The sequence below is a fragment of the Ovis aries genome, chromosome 14 (assembly GCF_016772045.2).
Source record: "Ovis aries strain OAR_USU_Benz2616 breed Rambouillet chromosome 14, ARS-UI_Ramb_v3.0, whole genome shotgun sequence".
NCBI lineage: Eukaryota > Metazoa > Chordata > Mammalia > Artiodactyla > Bovidae > Ovis > Ovis aries.
In genome coordinates this window covers 13,208,338-13,228,464 of record NC_056067.1, presented here as the reverse complement: position 1 = coordinate 13,228,464, position 20,127 = coordinate 13,208,338, and the positions used below count along the sequence as shown (strand labels likewise).

Below are 20,127 nucleotides of genomic sequence, written 5' to 3'. Positions count from 1 at the left end.
AACACGTTGGAGGCAGGAGGCGTGTGCCAGTATGTGAACAAATGCACTCAATTTGGGAGCAGTACCAACCCCGTACCACCCCAGTGGAGAAGCGAGATGCCCACGGTGTGAGCGCAGTGAGATCTATCTTGTAAAAAGCAAACAGAAGCCAGCCTGTGCTCATGGGGAGAATTCTGGAAGTCTGCGGTGGGGATTGGAAGGGACGGGGCCTTACCGGCTCACTTTTTAAACATCTGTGTCTGACACGGAGCAGCAATTACTTTGATGATGAACAGGGTCCAACTGGGACCTTCTGAAGAAGCTCACTCTGCTCCGCTGAGCACAAGGTGTGGGGCCCCAGCCCCGGCTGCGGGGGATGGGGCTGTGGGGTGCTCTGCAGAGCACCCTCAGGGAGGGGCAGGACTGTTCCTGGAGCCTCAGCTGGTGACCCCGCAGGCACAGAGTTGAGCAGTCTTGCAGCCCTTCCACCACTTCACCCCGACCCCCACACCCCTGCCTTCCTGCCCCAGCCCTGCGTGCAGCTCTCGGCCTTGTGCAGGGGCAGTTTCCTGGCCGGTCCCTCCTCTGGCCAGGCTGAGCTGTCGCGGGGCCTGGCTGGACACTACGGCTGGCGGTGGCAAAGTTGGCTCCGGAGCCCCATGGAAAGTTGTCCCTGGCTCCTGCCACCTTCCAGCTTTTCACATCTCAGCTGGTTTTAATTAGCTTCCTTCAAAGTCCCCAACAGCAATTCAGCCACGTTAGCGCTCGTCAGCTGCCAAGATGTGTGTGTGTGTGTGTGTGTGTGTGTGTGAGCGTGTGCCTTTTGGGGGAGTGGGTGGGAGGAGAATGCAGGAACCATCTTGATCTGTTGAACTGCAGGGCTTTTCTGCTTTTGGGGCCAAGAGCTGCAGGCTGGAGGGCACGTTGGGTCTGGGCCCTGGAGCAGACCAGCAGGGCTTGACTGGGCAGGACATAGATGGCCAGAACACAGTGGCCCCATTGGGCAGCTGGGAGGGGCTGGCCTTCACTGCCTAGATACTCTAAACTTTGTCTGCATTTCCTGGGTGCCTACTGGGGCCCCCTGAACCCTCTGCTCTATTCCTGTTCATGCTACCTGGCTGGGGCCCTGGGCCCACACTCTCTCAGCTTCTCCTGCCCTTGGTACCCTCTCTAGGTCCCGAGGTACAGATACAAATGCCCAAATGGAAGGGGTGAGAACACAGGCAAGGCGAGTGTTCTTGGGGTGGGCAATAGGGAACGCTGGGGACTGTGGCCAGCAGGGGCTTCTGGCTCCATTCCCCGATCTGACTGTTTTCCTGGTGGCATCATGGGCCCAGCGTGGATGCATATCTTGGGTTTCCACCAGAAGCTTGGACAGCCTTGTGGAGTTCTACAATTTTAAAATTGTAGCTGTGGGCAACTAAACACACCGGGTGGACCTGACCCAGGGCTGCCAGTCTGTGGTGCCCATCTTGCTTGTGGCCCCACCCCGGGTTCGGGGCTCGACCCTTCTGGCTCTGCCCTATTTCTAGCCCTGGCCCACCCCTGGACCTGTGAATGTTCCCGCTGTGGAATCACCTGCTTCCTGCCTGCCCGGCACCCATCCTCCTGTTCCTGGCAGTAGCACCGTGGGTTTCCTCTACCCACTCCCCTGCCATGAACGTGTAACTTTGGTGGGGCTGACCCTCCACTGTTCTATTAGACTGGATTCTGCTGCCACTATTTCAGGACCTAGATCCAGCTATGCCTGAAGTATGCCCTGCACAGTCAGTTAGGTGAACCAACAGTCTTCTTTTTATTTAACCTATTTTGAGTTGAGTTCTGTTCCCCTGTAGCTGAAAAGCACCCTGACCAATATAAACTCATGGGGGTGGGGTGGGGTGGGGTGAGGGGCTCACAGATGACCCTGCTGGGAGACAACTTTGTTCTGGGCGTCAGCTGCTGGCTCTTGTGAGTGGCCCAAAGCACTCTGTGATTTGCTCATTACCTCTCTCCTCACTCAGCCACCTGTCCTCACCTCTCCCCATGGTCCGAACCTCCTTCCCACAGCTCCCCACTGTCCCCTACCTGCCAACTCAGAAGAAACACCTCATCGAGTGCATTTGTTCACACACTGGCACACGCCTCCTGCCTCCAATGGGCTGCGAGGCAGCATCCTGACACCAGAGATGTCCAAACCATCCCCCCCACACTCCTGGACACCCAAAGCTCCGGGAGCCCAGGCCTCCCTCTGAGACTGTGCAGGGATATGGCGACAGGACAACTACCGACTCGTTTAGGTTAAAAAGGCAGACAACCCTTCAGGCCAGAAACTCACTGACATGCTGATTGAAACGCCCCCACAACTGAGCACCCCCTTGTCTCGCCTCGGAAGGACCAACTGCTCTTCTTGACACCTTCGTAGATGAAATAGGACTGTATCTGGGATTTGCTTCAGAAACTCAACAAGGATAACTCAGAGGGCAGGCGACCAGGTATCAGTAACCATTGCAGTGGCCAATGGGCTGCTCAGGGTGCCTTTATCACTACCTTTGTTGACATTTAAAAAGGTCCAACACAAACACGTGAAAACAGCTATCCTATAAAACAACTACTGCCAGAAAAATTCCAGCTGTTTCTCTAAGGACCCCAGGATTGCCAGGGATCTTGGGCTACCTGACAGCATGTGGATGCTGTCTGCTTTGTCGGCTCCAGGAGGGAAGGTTTCTGGAAAGAGGGTCCCTCAGCGGGGGATGGCAGGGGGCGGTCCCTCCTGGCCTTGATGTAGACCACAAAATGTACAGTCCAAACTGGGTACTTCTCAGAGTAAAAGGGTACTTAAAAAAAGAATCCAAGTGATAAATTTGTAGTAATAGCAAAATAGAAAGGGTCAGCTACTGGGGCGCGCCTCACTCTGGGTGATCTCTGCGGCTCGAGGGTTCCGACTCCACCCATCCCCAGGACTGCCCTCCATGGCCGGCTCTGCAGAGCCCTGACCGCATCCGCCCTCCCCACCCGGTGTCTGGACCTTGTAAAAGCTGAGTGTCCTGATCTACACGCATCTCCCACATATCTGAGCTCTGGTATGTGTGGCTGGGTGCTGGCATTTACGGTCTTATCTTCTTAGGGTAAACTGGCCTTTTTATGGTGCCTTTCTGTTCCCCCTGGGCTGGGCAGATGAGAGAATCAGCAGAAGCTTAACTGGCTGCATGACTCTGGACGCCCCACCCCCACTCTGCCCAGATGTCTCCCCATCAGGAGAAGAGAGTGGGTGAGGGTGATGGATGGGCAGTGGGCCGGGTCGGACAAAGGGACTCAGGAGAGTGAGGCCCTGAGGCGGGTGTGGACACCCCTGCAACCCCTGCTCCTGCTAGGGATGTGAGGACTCAGAGAGAGGTGAACGCTGAAAGTGTGGGGCACAGGTGTGGACCCAGGTCGACTGTGGAGGAGTCAAGACTGACTAGGGGCCGGGCCCCACTGGGATGTCTGTATCCATGGGGCTCTTCACACCCCACATGTCCACACGGCACTCTTGTCCCACCATACCCTTTTTCAGGGAGCTGATCACTGTGCAGCAGGGCAGTGTCCACTACCAGCGCCCAGAGCCCTCCAGCCACCCATCCACCTAGTCACTCAGCTTTCTGAGCTGTATGGGAAGCTCTTGGAGGGGAGGGACTAGCCTGAAGGGTTCACGCTTGTGTCTGCTACTCAGCACAATGACTGGCAAAAGGAGTCATCCTTCTAGCCACCTATCCATGCACCATCCATCCACCATCCATCCATCCACCTATCCAATATCCACCCATCCATCCACCCACCCACTTACCATCTATCCACCTATCATCCATCCATCCACCCACCATCCATCCATCTACCTACCATCCATCCATCATCCATCCAGCTAGCCAATATCCATCCATCCATCCATCCATCCACCCACCCACCATCCGTCATCATCTAACCACACATCCATCACCAGGACTAGAATTCCAGTCTTAGGGCCCTGAGTGCTGTATTCCACCCCTGGCTCACAGCAGGACTGATGCTTTGGAGTAAGCAACTGCCCCCCTCCCCCGCCATGTGAACCCCTCTCCCCTGAGAGTGGCCTTGCCATGACTGGCCCTGCAGCGCATGGGTGCCTGCAGCAGAGACACCACCTCTGTCACTGACAGCTCTGTCCCAAGTCTGGGAAGGGGATACACCCTCCTTCTCCCCAGTGACTACTGGTCAGCTCTGTGATCCCATGGGGGAGGGACCATACAAAACCACTGAAGGTCTGGATCTCTTTTCTGCTTGAGCCTATGGAAGGCTCCAGGGCCTCGGGGGCCAAAGACCTGGCAAAGGGCTGGGGGTGGGAGAGCTGGACTGGATCTGGGACCTGGCCTGTCAGAGGGCCCAGAGGGAGAGACTGCCTTTCTGCCTCCAGGCCCCTTCCTGGCCCCATCTCATTCCTAGCTCTTCCCTGGACCGGCTCAGCCCCTGGCTGCAGTAACCTGCTGTGCTGGGGTCCTAGAAGGCCCTCTTGCAGCACCCTGAGAGCAGGGCGACTGCCAATTACCAAGATGCTGGGAGGTTCAGACGGAGCTGGGACACACTCTCAGCTCACTGTCAGCCTCTGACTGGGGTCCCTGCGCTGCAGCCCCCAGTTGACCCGGGGCTGAGCCAGCTCTCCTGCGGCTGCTGCTCTGTTTTCACAGCTGAGAGGAGAGACTGATGGAAGAGGCGGGGTTCCGGGCCCCAAGGAGGCCGCTGGGCTCGGAGGTTCCGGAAAGCAGGCACCGGCGAAGTGCTTCCATGAACCACAGAGGCCATGGGACCTGCTCCCTTCGTGCTGCCCAGGGTGGGGTGTGCCTGGGAGAGCAGAGGGCACCCTCAGAGTCTGCACCCCTCTGCCAGCAGGCAGTGCCTCACTGCCTCCCCATCTGGAAAGTGGAACCAATCTTCTAACTGCCAGGCCTAGGTGGAAGCTAGGGTCCCGAGGTTGCTGAGGTTCAGGGGTTGCTGTGGGCAGGGACAGAATCCGGGCTCAAGTGTGCCGACGCTGGAGGTCAAGGTTGCCCAGTTGTGCCCCAGTCCCTTCCTGCCAAGAGGGCGGATGGCTCTGGGCTCCCCAGTGATGGCCACCACAGTAGGCGCTGCTGGAAGCAGCTCACTGCACCCTCTGCTCACCCAACCTGTCTTGTCTATCCTGGGGGCTGATTCTTACACTAACCTGTGAGCTGCCAGGATGACGTCATCCCCAGCTCCTCAGGGAGGACTCGAGGTCCAGGGAGGTGGTGAGAACTGTCTGGGGTCACACTATGCTTGTAACCCTGAGTCCAGCAGGGGTAGGTACTGGAGCTTGGCTCTCACCTCCTGGGTGCTTTGCCCTGGGGGTCCCAGGGTACCTGCTGGCCTGTGGGCCCTGCCCAGCCATCCCCCTTAGGTGGCCCTGGGCCTGGCCCTGGGGAAGGAACACCCAGGAGAGAGGGATTGCCCGGCTGGGGTGTTCTCAGCTGGCCTCTGCCCAAACCACCAACCACCAGCTACGTGAGCACTGCCAGTTGGGACCAACTGGCCGCCTACCAACCCACCAACCTGATGTTGCCCCCTGAGGGGCCTGGGTGGGACCAGCAGAAACCCCACTGCCCACCCACAGAAGCACAAACACGGATAAATCACAGTCGTGTGAGTCCCCTAGGCTGGGGCTGCTTGTTACACAGCAGTGGGTAGCTGTAGACCTCGGCATCTCTCCGCTTGAGCTTTCTTCTCTAAGCGGGGTGTGGGATGGGTTAAACAGGAGGGTGCAAACTCAAGTTCTCAGCACAATAAGCGCAGCTCAGCGACGGCTGCTGTAACTTTATCACTATCGGTTTTGTCCCAGGACCCATGAAAATGATCATTTTCCTGTGGGAAAGTGACTTGGGTCCCAGCTGACCGTCTGGTCACAATCCTTGTCCCAGACGCTCCGGGCTGCTGCCAAGGACGCAGATCCAAGTTCATCTGAGAACTCCTGTCCCCCTGCCTAGGGGCACCGGTCAGCCTGTCCTCCTCCCTGATGACTGCATCTTTGCACCCAGATGTGTCCTGAGCGGAGAAGCAGGGGGCCTGAGAGAGAAGCGGGGAGGGCCTCGAGCCCTACTCGCTGCCCCACACGTCACTGCAGGAGCCCCTGTGACTCCGCAGCGGGAGGCAGGGATCAAAGGCCCGTCCAAGGAGGAGAACACGAGCTTCCTCTGGCACTCTGTATTTGCTGAGATAAAGTGCTTTCTCAGGCCTTTGTTTTGTTTTCTTTGACGCAGCTTTGTCCGGCATGCCGACGAGAGGGGCGCCATCTGCCATGTGCCACCCAGCTGGCTGGGACAGGGATGCCTCTGACCTGTGCCCAGGCTCTGGGTGCCCTAACACCCAGGGGCCTGCACCCTAAATGGGAAGGCTGGGGTACGAGGGCCAGGCTCCTCTACTGACCATCACTCCCAGACACCCGGACGCCAGTGCGTCTGCAACTAGGGTCTGAGGTCGTCTGAGCCTGGGGGCTTCCAACGTTTGTAGCCACTGAAACCTTGGATCGTGTCTAAGAGAAATCTCCTAGACAGAATCGGTCTATCTCATACACACGTACAGGACACCTATATAAATATTCGGATTCGTGTTTACATGTCAGAGCAAAGATTACTAACTTAGAAGGGTGCACAGCTGTGCCCTCCCCACCTCCATCATCCTCACCCTCCTTTCCCCAACAGCTGGGACAGGGGCAGACCCCACGATGAGGGCTGGAGGATGGGGAAGGGAGAGACTCAGGCTGCTCCCACCGCTGGTCCGGGGGAGGGCCCGCGACCCAGACCTGTCCCCGGGCATGCTCAGACCACAGAGACCGGGGCATGGTGGGTACACCTCCATTAAGGAGAGGCTGGGATGGCGGGCAGGACAGAGGCCTTCCTGCTCCCTCAGGAGGGTCTCCTTCGAGGCCCACGCAGCAAAGATAGAGCCCAGAAGCAGAGGCAGACTTCTGAGAATCCTACCATCCCAGGGCCTTCTTGGCCCCACAAGCCAGTCAAGAGTTGTTCTGCCGTGTGTACTCAAGGTGATTGGTGCACACAACATGGTCCAGCTAAAAGTGGGATGACGAGCGGAAAGCACTCAGAGAAGGGGTGTAAGATGGGGACCGAAAATGAGTGAATGGACAGAGGACATCCCTGTGCGTGACTCTGCCCATACAGGGGCCTGGGTGTGAGATGACCAGCATGGACCGAGATGGCGTAGTCCACTGGGGACAGCCCAGGGCTGTGGCCTTCGGAGACAGGCGTCCAGAGAGGAGGGACAGTCTCAGTGTGGTGATGCTCTTGGTGGTGAGGGCCGCACGGTGGGATGGACAGACCGCCTCCCAGGGCTGATACCTGGTTCCAACCCCAGCTCCCCTTGATGGGTATGCAACCTCGGACAAGTCACTGTAGCCTTGGAGCCTCAAGTGGGTATTATAGCGTCTTAATCCGCCCAGAGGGGTACAATGAGAGGAACACCAGTTATCTGGCCAAAATTCTAACATGGTGCCTGGCAGGTGGTACCTGGGAATGGCACACCATCCCAGGAGCCCCAGTGTGTGGTTTATAAACATCAAGTATATACTTAAAGGCAGGTTCTACACTTTGCATGATACAATGTGTACAACTCTATGTAACGCATGGTGCTCTACTGGAACAAAATATCATCCATTAATACAACCACCCCTGTACCGCTGCCTTCTACCTCCGGACACCTCACACTCCCTGCCGCGCTTCCTCACTGGCTGGCTGTGGCTGTCGGAGAAACATCGTCCTTGCCACAACTTCCTGAGGCCTTGCCTGCATGGTCTGCCCCAGGTAGGGTCTAGGCTGAGCCAGGCTTGGGGAACTGCCTGGGTTGGAGGCGGTGTCCAGGGGAGCAGGAGTGCGGGTGGTGAGGGGCAGGCTGAAGCGTGGATGCCTGGGGTGGGCACAGCAGCCTGAGGGGACCGTGAGGATGGAAACCTCGTGGAAACCACGGGGCTGGGAGTCCCCTTGGACACAGTGTGTCTCCTTTCCTTACCCGCCAGAACCTGCCTGTCCCCTGACCTCTGGGGCCATGAACCCACCAGTTACAGCCGGGCTCCAGGACACATGGGGTGTGACGTCCCAGGGGAGCTGAGACGGGAGCATGACCCCCCAGCCCTGCCTCCCAGGCTGCTCTGGGCGCACATGGTGCTGTCCTCTCCCCGACTAAACCCAGAAAAATGAGAAGCGCCTCTGGGGTCGTTTTTACAGACGACAGGTGAGACGTGGGCCAGTCACACCATGGAGGCTCGCACTGCCGGTCCCTCTCCTTGTGCAGCCACCAGGACGTGGAGCGGTCCCCAGGGCTTGCACTGCGTTCCAGCCACAGTGCCATGTTCCCAGGCCCCATCACTGCTCTAGGGCCGGCAGTCCCTGCTGAAGGCGCGTGTCCAAGAGGCCGGGCTGCAGGGAGGCGTCCACTCCACTTCTGGGGAGCACGATGCCGGCTGCCGGACACCAGGCCTGGCCTGTGGCAGCCAGAGCCCTTTCAGACCCACTGCGGGCCTACAGGTACTTGCCCCTGTGCTGGGCGGCAAAACTGTGAGTGTGGACTGTGGGCAGGAGGGCTGAGCATCCAGGAGACGACACACTGAAGAAGTCCAGGCTGGCTGACCCTCCCCCAGATCCCTCGTCCTGCCCGACGCACAGGAGTACCCTGATGGGGCTCAGCTCAGAGCCGCCAAAGTACAGCTCAGCTTCAGTCTCTTTTCAACAGGCCACATGTAACAGGGGCCTCAGGCCTGCGCGCACAGACCCAGCACCTACCCAGGGCAGGCAGGCCCCTCTGTGAGCCTCTGAGGCTTTAATTACTCCCCAGGCACCAGCCCGGCATAAACACAGCCTAGACGTCCAAGAAAAGCACGCTGTCGGCACGGGGAGCCTCTCTCAGAGCTAAATGCAGCCCGGGCGCTGGCCTGCCGGCCCGTGTGCTCAGATAACAATTGGATGTGCCGGGCCCTGAGCTGACCCTGGAGCGGACACGCTCCCGCTCACTGGGAGCGACCACCCCGGCCAGGCCTGCAGAGCCGCCGGCTGCCTTTCTTCCGCTGGGAAGGGCACTCCGGGGTGGGGAGCAGGAATGCACGTGGGCTGGTCTGAGTTTAGAATGTATTTATAGACGGCTGCCAGCCGAGTGGTACCCTCGAGGTCAACTTCCTGCCAGGCCCTGTGGCCAGATGTTTACTGAGATTGCAGAGACCGACCCACCCACGCATGCCCGGATTCATTCCACATCCATGCTTGGAGGTCGCTCCATGCTGGGGGCCCAGCCAGGCTCTGGGAACATAGAGGAGAGCTGGGGCCAGGCCCCAGCACACCAGGGACTTCAGACGCAGAAGCATCACGCACAGGGTGGAATCAAGAAGGAGGAATAGAGGGGAGAGGACTCACGCTTCCCTGGGAGGTAAACCTCAGAGGAAAGGCAGGGCAATGTTGGCGGTGGGTTTAGAAGGATGAATAGGAGCTTTCCAAACGTCCCAAAGAGAGAAAAACAGCATGTGCAATGATATGGCAGTGGGCAAGGAAGTGGTGTGTGGACAGCTGCTGTCTAGCATACCTAAAACACAACACCTAGGAACAAAGAGGTAAGGGCTTACGAGGGTCTCCAACTTCAACGTGGATAAAGCCTTCAAGTTGCCAGGGGAGCTTATGAACACGCAGGCCCCAGGGCCTCCTCTAGTGATTTTTGATTCAGCAGGCCTGGGTGAGACAGGGTCTGATCCAGGCTCACGAAGCCCAGAGAAGGAAATGCAGTCTGGAGAGGCTTCCTGGAGGAAGCAGGTGAGAAGGTGAGGTGGGCTTGAAGAGGGGAGGGCCCTGTGCTGGGGGTGGTGTCAGGGGCACCACAACTTCAGGGCACCTGGAGACCAGATGGGCAGGGCAGCCGCCGGCACACGCCAGACCTCAAGAACCTAAACTGCCTCACTGATCTTGTATCGACCCCATGCTGGAGTGATGCCTTTTTGGACATATTGTATTAAATATGATCAATTTTGCTCCTTTCACTTTTTGTTTTTAAATGTGGCTCTCAGAACAGTTAAACTTACCCCTGTAAGTAATTACTTTGGTAATGTTACTCTGGTAATATTGTATCATATGTGTATATACAGTACTCACGACACAACGTCATGTACGCACACGACACTCACATATGCGTGCACAGGCACACATGCGCATACACACTCACCTGCACACCCCTGCTCTGATGGTTGCACAGGGCCTCACACGGCGACATGTCTCCAGCTCCCTTGAGCAGAACACGGCACGCGTGGCAGGGGTGCGGGCAGCAGAGCTCCGGCCTCTCGTGGACTCTACAGGCCAGGAGGCGGGCTGGGCACACGGGCTGACTAACCTGTCACCGGGTCGTGCTCTCCTCTTTCTAGGATCGGCCCTGGAACACCTTCTCTTCCTGGCCTCCCCGACCCTGCCCAGAAGCCCCCTTCGCACCTTTGCTACAGGCACGCTGAGCTCCTATAGGGGTGAGGTGAGGCAGTGTCTGGGGCCCAGCCCGGCCCGGGAGGCCCTGCACAAATGGTTGTTGGACAAAGCCACGGAGCACAGAGGGAGCCGAGCACCCAGTGGGGTCGCTGGGCCGCCAGGGTGGACACCGCCTGCTCCCGCTCCCCGGGTGTCCCAGACTCCGCTAGTCATCGGATTCATCTTTCCGACTGTGTGTTCTGGAACCATGGAAACAACTGCGGGATGGGGTACGGGGTGCACTTTGGGACAGACCTGAGCTAACGCTCTACAGGTTCACCTGACCTCAACATAAGTGACGTCCGGGTTTCCTGGGATCAGTTCAGAGCTAGTGGTCCCTGAGTGATGTGCTTGGTCTCTCTCCAAGGGCACCACCCTCCCCAGTCCTGAGAAAAAGCCCCTTGGGCAAGGTGGCGGGAGCGGTGAGCAAGCGCACATTTCTGGCAGAGCAGTGGGGACCCCTGGAAGGGCCCTGGTCTCCCCTTCATTCAGGGGAGACATCTCAGGGAGTGGTGGGGCGTGGTGGCCACCCTTGGCCTTGATCTCACCTCCGCGCCCAGGCAGAGGTTGAATCTGGGCCCCTCTTCCTGGCACGTGACCCGAGTCAGTGCCTCTGCCTCCCGGTCCTGGTTTCCTCATCACAGGAAGAGGGTAAGGGTCCCCATGGCCTGTGGGAACAGGAAACGGCATGGCTGCCACGGGGAGCACTTGGGCAGCTCTTCAGAGTGACAGGTTAGAGCGACCACCTGAGCCTACGGATGTCGACCCACGAGAGCTGAGAACACACGTCCGCACAAATGAGGGACAAGAACATACACCCATACAGACGCCTGTGCACATGTGTTCATATCGGTGTCATCCACACAGAGTGGTCATCCACAGTCTGGAATATTATTCAGCCAGGAAAAGGGACAAAGTGCCAATCCTATCTACAATGTGGATGCGCCGGGCAAGCACCCAGTGAGTCAGAAAGATAAACACGGTGTGGTTTTGTTTGTGTGAAACATCTGGGATGGGCAAAGACAGAAAGCAGCTAAGTGGTTGCCAAGACTGGGCGAGGGGCTGGAGTCACTACCAGTGGGTCCAGGTTTTGTTTTGGGGTGACGAGAATGTTCTAGAACAAGATGGTGGCGATGGTTGCACAACCTTGTGAATATACGAAAACCCACTGACGTGTACACTTTTAAAGGGTGAATTTTATGGTGCACGAATTATGGGTTTTTTTTTTTTTCAAAGAAAACAAGGTTCCTGCAGGACTGATGGACACAGGACACCCACCAGCCCACAGCCTCCACCAATAGGGCTGCCTCCTCCAGTACCAGGGCCTGGTCCTGGCTCCCTCACCCCGTCTGGCCGTGGCTGTGGCCATCCCACACTGACTGCTCCTCCAGCCCCCTGACAGGAAGCCCAGAGAGGCCCTGTTCTGCAGTGTCCCTGCTGGACACATGCAAGGCCTAGAGAAGCAGGCCCTGCTTACACATGGCCACCTTGGCCCAGTCGTCCCGGAGGAATTCGGAAAATGCAATGGTCACATTCTGCAAGGCTGGGCCTTTGGGAAGACTCGAGGCCGCTCATGAATGTGGAGTCTGTTCGGCCGCTGGCTGGGATGCAAGCCTGTGAGCAGCCCAGAGACGGGACGGAGGCCGCAGCAGACGGCCTGCTGCTGGTGCCTGCTGGCCAGGAGGGCCTGGGGATGGCAGAGGAGGCTGCCTGGGCTCGGGGCCTGGTTCCGTCCACCTGCAGCACGTTCGCCTCCTGCTGTCACCGGCACGGCCCTGCCCTCTTCCACCGGTTGCGGACCCCAGGTCCAGGTGGAGTGGCCAAGACCAGGACAAATAGCTGCATTCCACACCCTGAAGACCACCTCCCCTGGCCCTCTCTGGGCTTCCAAGGGGCCACTGCCTTGTTCTGGCCCCAGGGAGGCTGAGAGGGAATGACCATAGGCTCTGAGTTCCCTACAAACTCACTGTTCCACTGGAGGGTCTCCCCTCCGACCTGGGGCGGGGAGCTGTGGGTGTGGGCACCCAACTGCTGGGCTGCCAGCTCCTGGGTGCCGGGTGGTGGCCCCTCTTGTTTCAAGTGCTGGGTGATGGGAAGGCTGGGGCCTAGGCTAACAGTGTCAGGATGCGGTAGGTGACCCCCAGGTTTCCCCAGACAAGCCCTGCCTGCTCACCTCCCTCCTCAGGCTCTTCCCATGGTCATAAAGGGAGCTTATATTTGGAGCTGTGCTCTGAGAAGCCAGCTTTATTTAGACAAGGATGTAATTCTCAGAGACCACTTCAATCCCAACGAGAGCTGGGATGAGTAATCGCAGGAAGCCTACGTTTTGACGCTGGGGTCACAGCCCTGAGTCCTGCCAGTTCAGTCACTGATCTCACTTCTGGTCTCTGGGACTCAGGACTGGCAACCGCAGGCCGTGGTGCGAGGGGCGGGGCCTCAGGCTCCAAGGACCATCTGGACTCAGGAACTCGCCGTGCTGACTGCAGCCAGGCCCCAGCCCCTAGCACATCGGTGGGGGGAGGGTCCCTGAACGGCCCCACCCTGCCTCCTACTCTCCCCTCAAGTTGGTGGGACACACCCAGGCCAAGGGGGGCCAGTGATGTGGACATCAAAGGAGGCTGAGGGGCCCAGACACTTGTCAGCATTTGAGGAGTGGGGAGGGAATCCCAAGTCAGGAGGCACGGAGGCCCTGGTCCTGTGGGAGGGCAGCGTCCAGGCTGTGCATGCGACTGCACTGCCCTCGGCCTCCTCAGGAGCAAGGACAGCTCTGCGTGCACTGCTCACACGTCTGATGCGGTGCCGCCGCTCGTGCTTCCAGGACCGCTGGGTGTGTGAAACAGGCACCCCCAGGGTGGACACAGCCTGGGCAAGTGGAGGCCTGGTGAGCAGAGTATAGTATATAGCTGGGTGCCCTTGTGCAGTGAACAACCTACCCAACTGTACAGGCCCACCTTTCCTTCCAATCAGGGAAATGAAGTACAAGATTGCAATCAGTCCCCAAGGACAGTGTCTGCCACCCTGGCCATGGTCACTGAGTGAAAGGTGAGGATAAACTAGGCAGGGAGGGACCCCAGGCACCTGCAAGAACATCTCCCAGTGCTCACTACCCCCACACCCTCCTCCTTCCACCATGCTCAGCTCAGCCCTCAATTCTATCAGAGAGTGAAGCTGGCAATAGAAGCTGGGAGTGCTGAGTGCACTGTACAGCTCGGAGGACAGAGGTCCAAGCACCAGCATCATCTTACTGTTAATGGGGGACTGTCGAGTGGGAGACAGGCAGGCCCACAGGTGATGGGGGGTGCCAGAAGGAATGGGGGCAGAGCAGAGGAGGGGGCACACTGATGTGGAAGGTGGGCCGGTGGAGATGAGAGACTGGATGCCCAGTATCCGGGCCAGGAGTGGGGAGGGGGAGCCGGCGTCCTGTATGCTGATTGACCTGGAGCGCCTTCCAGGGGAGAGCGGGCTGGACTGTGGCCATCCACAAACTGGGGCTCCAGCTCTGCTCTGTCTGCACGGGCAGAAGAGCGGGCTGTTCCTGTGCTTACCCTACTCTCTTCCCTACCGCGCAACTAGGATGAACAAAGCCAAGGTGGGCAGGCCGGTGGGGATGGGCTGGGAAGTGGGCCCACCAGGAGGACCCAGGCTGCACAACGGTTCCCTATGACCTCCCTTCATCCTGGACTGGCAGCTGGCACTTCACACCCCTGTCTTCTGCATCTTCCAGACCCCTCCCACAGACCCTGTGGAGTCTCTGAGAGTCCCAGGCCAGGGACCATAGGGCTGGGCGTGCCCACCTGTGCCCCTGCGCTCTGCACCTCGGCGGGTACTGTGAGGCCCTGCAAGGTCCCCCATTGTGCTGGTGACTTGCCCACACAGCCCCTGGACAGTTGTCTCTAGAGCCTGCACTCTTGATCTACATGGCCTGCCCCTCGCTCTCAGCCGGCCCTTTTGAACAAGGAAGAGGAAGGTAACCAAACTCTTAGAGTCAAAGCCAACAAGGATGGGGTGTGCTGGGCTGGGCGGCCTCAGGCTCCAGAGGAAGCCACCGTGTGAGTGGCGTCCAGGGGCACATGCGTCTTTGGCACCATCGGTGGTGGCAGGGTTCCAGAAAAAAAGGAGGTGAGGGCAGGCTCTGCTTCCAGGCCACCCTGGTGCTCACGAATGTGAAGCCAGCAGAGACCTGCCAATCTTCTCCAAGAGAGGCGGGAGGGTACCTGGCCTGGAAGCCAGTCTGAAAAAGTGCAGGCCCTGAGATCAGATGGAAAGGGGAGGTAACCTCTCTGTTAACGTTCTCCAGAGGCCACTGCATGTGAGTCAGCCCGAATGCCTGGCTCCCGGGGGACAGGACTGGGGTCGGTAGGAGCCACAGGTGGGAGGTTTCTGTCCTACCTGCAACAGGGCTGGCTCGGGGCTCCCCAGTGGGTTTCAAGGGCGGGACCTCACCGCTGCAACAGGAGTGAGTTTCCCATTGCTGGGGGTATTCGAGCAGAGTCGGTAACCTGGAGGCTGGGTCTGGTGGAGACTGAAGGCTGGATGAGGGGATCGAAGTTCATGACCTCTAAGTTCCCTCTGACCCTGAAATCCTGGGACTTGCTGCTTCCACACTGCCTGCCGGGGTGGCCAGCTGGGGACCCAGGTGGGGACCACGCATCCTTTACCTGTTTCCCACGCTAAGATGCTGGATGGGCCACGGTGCCCCTCCAGATGGCCCAGCCTTCCTATTTGCCTCAGAAAGGACTACCCCTCTTCCTCCTACAGGGAGGCTCCAGGCAGGCTCTGCCGTGTGGTTCTGGACTTGCCAGGCTGGGCACAAGGCACACCAGGGCATGCCCTCCCAGGCCACCTTCTCAGAGGCAGCCTGGCTGCCCTTCCTAAGACCGTAACTCCGCCCCACTCCCCCGCAGCCAGCTCCCTGTCTGACATGCCTGTTACCCTACTCCTTTTCAGGAAGGCAGGAGTCTTTGCTGGGTCAGGGGGCGCCTGGGACAGTGTTGGGGCACAGCGAGGGCTCAGGACACCCGCAGATATGGAGCCTATCTGATGAAATGGAGAGGGCTGTCAGCACGGCTGCTCACCAGCTGCGCTGTGTTGGCCCAGTTACCCAACCTCTCTGACCCTCGGTCTCTTCATCCAGAACACAGGACACCTCGCTCGCAACAGAAGGACCGAGCGCAGTAACACGTGGCACAGCCCCGACACAGTAAGGAGCGTCTGCTCAAGCGCCAGCCCGGGAAGGGCTAACGGCCTCGGCGGCTGCCACTGCGAGAATCCCCCACCGCCTCCGCGGCACCCAGAGGCTTGTCCCTCTGACTCCGCTGCCCCTCGAGTGGAGGGGGCAGGGGCAGGGTCTGGCGGCCGCGGGAAGTCTCCGCGCGCCTGGCTGGCCTTCCCTTCCGGCTGCCGCCGCGCGGCGCCGCATCCCCACGGGTCCCTCTGGCCGGGTTCCCCTGGTGCCCTGAGCCAGCCAGGGGCGCGGGCCGGGTGGGGGAGCCCCTTGGCCTCCCCTGCAGCAGCACAGCGGCGCGGAGCCCCTCAAGACCGGAAAGACCCCACCCCGCTCCTCCTACTGCCTCCGCCGCTTGACCGAGGGCCACAGGGCCAGCACGCCCCGGGGCGACCCAGAGGAGGCAATGGCCCGGCTTGGGAACCAGCGGCTGAGGTCTGCAATGAATGGTCGGTCCCCGGCCGCTCTCGTCCCCGCCCGGCCCTTCAGCTCCCTCTGGAATCCCTGGCCATACGTCCCCCGCTCCCCGCTCCCAGCAGTCCGGCGGGCGGCTCCTAGCTCCCCCAACCCACCGCCCAGCGGCCCCCGGCGGGCTCGCAGTTCCCGGCACTTTGGTTGCACTTTGCAAAGTGTCCGACGGAGCTGGCCCAAGCTCTTGTCAAGGGCGCTGGACAGGGCTGAGGCCGGGCGACACGGCCGCGGCCCCCACCGAGTCCCCAGCGCGCCCTGGCTTCTGAGTCTCTGCACGGCCGTCCCGGGCCATGAGCGAGGTCGGGGCAGCCGGGCCGCGGCGCAGCAAGGGCCGGGAGGGTCCGTCCGGCCCCGCCGGGGCGCGCCACCGAGGGCGCGGGGATGTGGAGGGGCGGGGGGCGGCCAGGTGACCCCGGGGAGCAAGCCCCGAGTTCCTCTGGAGCCGCCCGAGCCGGTGGCGCTGACCGGCAGCCTCGGGCGGCGCGCGGCGCGGCGCGTCCACACTCACCTTCCGCTGCGAGGGCCCCGCGCCGCTCGCCGCGCTGGCGGATGCAAACGAGCTCCCGGAACGGCAGCGGCGGCCGCCGGCGCCCGGCCCGCGCACGGCGCTCTGCGGCGCGGAAGCGCAGTCCTCATCCCCGACCGCAGGCCCGCCCGGCCGCGCAGCGCTCTGCCCCTCCGGGGCGGGGTGGGGAGAGGAGGAAAGCAACCTCCACCCGCTTCCCAGGTCGGGCCGCGCGGGCCAAATCCTCTCCAAACAAGCTCCGGCGGCCGGCCGGGTGCTCCGAGCGCCCTCCGCCCAGCCGTGGGCGGCCTGCGGGGTCTGCTCCCGGACACCGGTGGCTACGGTTACAAACCTTCACTCCCCCCAGCCGCCCCCGCCCCCCGCCCTCGCTACTGTAAGCACTGCTCTTCCTAGGTGTTTGTTTCAGGGGACCCACCCCAGAGATGGGGATCCCCATGGGAAAGGTGTGTAAGCCCAGACCCCTGCCAGCCCACCCAAGACTGGCGGGGCTTGCTGCTGCTCAGAGGCAGGTACAGGATTTAGCAGGGCTTTCCAGGCTGGCAGAGTGCGCCCTGTGGTTTCCAAGTGTGCGCCTGCCTCCATTCCCCGCCTGCCTCATCTCCTGCCCCCACCAGGCACCAGCAGGGTAAACACCTTCTTCCCCTGTGCTTCCAGCCAGGAGGACGAGGGCACCCCTGTCATTTGGCACCTACTTGGGGGACTCCCATCTGAGGTACTCCCATGCCTCAAAGGTGGGAGTCCAGGGTCCCTAGAATCAGAGTGCCTTTGCTCTGCCCCCCACCCCCCAGCATGAAAGACAGATGGTGGGGAGATGGAACCATGCAGGCCCCTAGAGCACGAGGGGCCCTTACAGGTCAGAGGCTCAGGGGTTCATTCACAGATGAGGACATCAGCCCCAGAGAAGGCAAGGGACCTGCCCAAAAGCCACACAGACCAGAGCGTGTGACACGCTATCCTGGGACAGGCAGGAACGAGAGGCCAGTTCCTAGTGTGGACATGTGGGTCCTTCGAGGTCAGGGGGCAGTCCTGCAACAGCTGCAGCCTCTCCCCACTTTAGATGAACCAAGACATAGGCTTATGGCTTCTAAGTCGTGAAGTGTGTGTGTGGGGGAATTCTTCACTTCCAGAAAGGGCGTCCTTTCCTAAATAGTCTTTTGAACCATGCTTCCCCTGAGAGTGCTGCAGGGAGCTGGACTACTGAAGTTCAAGTTTCACACCCTCTTAGGAACACCTTTCTTATGTAAAGCAAGGTATAGGTAACGAGGGCCTTTGGAAATGAGTGAATGGGCTGCCACCGCCACCCCCCCCAAACCCCCCTAGCCTGTGGGTTTCCATAGGTGGCTGAGCACTGAGCTCTGCATGGACAATTCATAATCAGCTAAAACACGATGCGAATTGAACTCAGTTTTCCTCTGGCTGCTCATTACAGTGTCAGAGGAGGTTCCAGAAATCCCTGCCAGCTGTCTTGAAAACCTGAACCTGGGGGCTAGGGGCTTGGAGGCCCGGCCGCCTGGCCCCGCTGGCGCTTGGGGGCTCCGGGCCTCAGCTCACATTTCCGTGGCATCATTCTGGGCCTCAGGGTCCTGGGATTGCCCTCTCCATGGAACGCGGGATGGCAAGGGACTAAGAGTCCCCTCCAGTTAATCGGTGTTTCAATCAGTCGGTTTCCTTAAGTTTCTAGTGCTGGGGGTCCCCTGGCTCAGACAAAGTTCCCAGAAGGTATTTCCTTCCTGATTCTTCCTAATGGGTCTATTCTTGTTTCTAAGAAAGGCCCCACTTTCAGAGCTCGTATGTGTGTGTTTGTGTGTGTGTGTCCGTCCAGCTGTGACACACCCGTGCACTCTGTGGTGTGAGAAGTGAGCTCTCCCATGAGCAGGAGGAAGTGACAGTGGCCCCCGCTCCATGCTGCCCCACGACCACAGTCTTAAGAGTTGATGGAGAGAGGTGGGCTACCCTCCTCATCTCCCAGAGGGCTTAGAATATGCCCACAGACATACGACAAGCCTCTCCTGGCCATCCAGGGCACTGGGAGCCCAGCCCTCCAGGTCGGTGCCCCCGGGGAGACTGCCCCCAAGCCCCCGCTCCAGTCCTCCAGGCACACCTGCCTGGGGGTGAGGTCCAGCACTTCTCCACCGGGAGTCTGCTGTGGCCGGTGGAGACCAGGGGAGTTGCCAAACCTCCTGCAGAGTGCAGGTCGGCCCCAGGACGGAGGACTATGTGGTCCCAGATAGTTAGCTGTGCTGAGGGTGGGAATCCCGGGGGCAGCAGCCTCCACCCTCCGGGTGGTCAGCAATCTAGGCCTCTGGCTCTTGAAGCCTTCTCTTCCTCCCCACTGGATGTGAAGCTGTCTTCTTGGGAGAAGCTGGCCGATAGGACGCCCCGTGGATCTGCCCCGTGGGAGGCCCAGCTCCTGCCCGTTTGCTTGGAAGAGTAAAGAGCTGGATGGGCTGGGCTGAGCCCCCCTCTCTGAGAGGACACGACCTGGCAGGGGTCTGACTTGACTTGCCCGAAGTCACAGACACGGAGCCCGGCTCCCCCGCTGCCCACCAGCCCCCACACTGCCCGTTGCTGGCTGCCCCCAAGGGGCATGGGCTCCCTGGGCCCCTGCGCGTGCTGGGAGAGCCAGTCAGCCCCTGAGTCATCCCCTAACTTCTGCCTGATGTCAAAACGAAACCGCGGACCCGAAGCCAGAGCAGGGGTGGGAGGAGTGAGAAACCTCCAGCAAATTCCAGGGGCATAGTGTCACATGGCTGCTTCAGTTTGACACTGACAGTGCCTGGCACGTGTACAACCTTCCGTCCAGGTAGCCTTGAGCATCAAAGGCGATGTCCACCCCGGCCCCAAGGGTGGATCCTCTCCTGTGGGGTCCCTGAGGATGAGGCCTTCTTCCCCAGGCCTGTGGTGTGACATCCTGGGCCGGGCGTTTCAGCCCTCCTGGAACTTTCTCAGCGAGTGTCACCTGCCACCTCAGGCCCTTAACCTCCTTTGTCAGATGGGGAAACTGAGGCTGGAGGAGGCGGGGAGCCCGCATAAGGACGCAGGAGTCTGTGGTAGAGCCAGTCTCTGTGCTGCTTGCCTCTGCCTGCTGCGGGCTCTTGGCTGGGTCCAGGCTGAGGGCCTGGCGGCAGGCGCCTGCCTGAGCTCTGGGGGTCCTTACTTCTCCCAGGGATCATGGTGGGTGGGTGGGGGTATGGATCTAGCTGCTCTTGGGCCCTGTCCCATGAAGATTCTCCTTGTTCCTTGGCAAGGACGCAGCAAACATGGACGTGTGTGGAACCCAAGACTTCCCAGGGAGGTGTGCCCTGTGCGCCGTCCCTGCGGGCTCCAGGGAAGCCATGTGAGGGATGTAATATTGACGGAATTTGCCAAATAGTCCGTGAATTCAGGGAGGCTGCCATAGGCAGGCCTGGCCTTCGTTCCTTACT

The 20,127-nt window shown here is 60.0% G+C and overlaps 1 protein-coding gene across 3 annotated transcripts in view; it reads right to left on the bottom strand.

Annotated features, from left to right (window-relative positions):
- The window catches only part of ZNF469 (zinc finger protein 469), a 246,364-nt gene that overhangs the window by 30,181 nt on the left and 196,056 nt on the right, over positions 1-20,127 (bottom strand). Inside the window, exon 1 of one of the 3 annotated variants that reach the window (XM_027977729.3) lies at positions 16,685-16,848. The exons of the other annotated variants lie outside the window; for them this stretch is intronic. The gene's annotated coding sequence lies outside the window, so the exon portion shown is untranslated. Of the gene's footprint in view, positions 1-16,684; positions 16,849-20,127 lie in introns of those variants that run through there. 3 annotated transcript variants of the gene reach the window in all.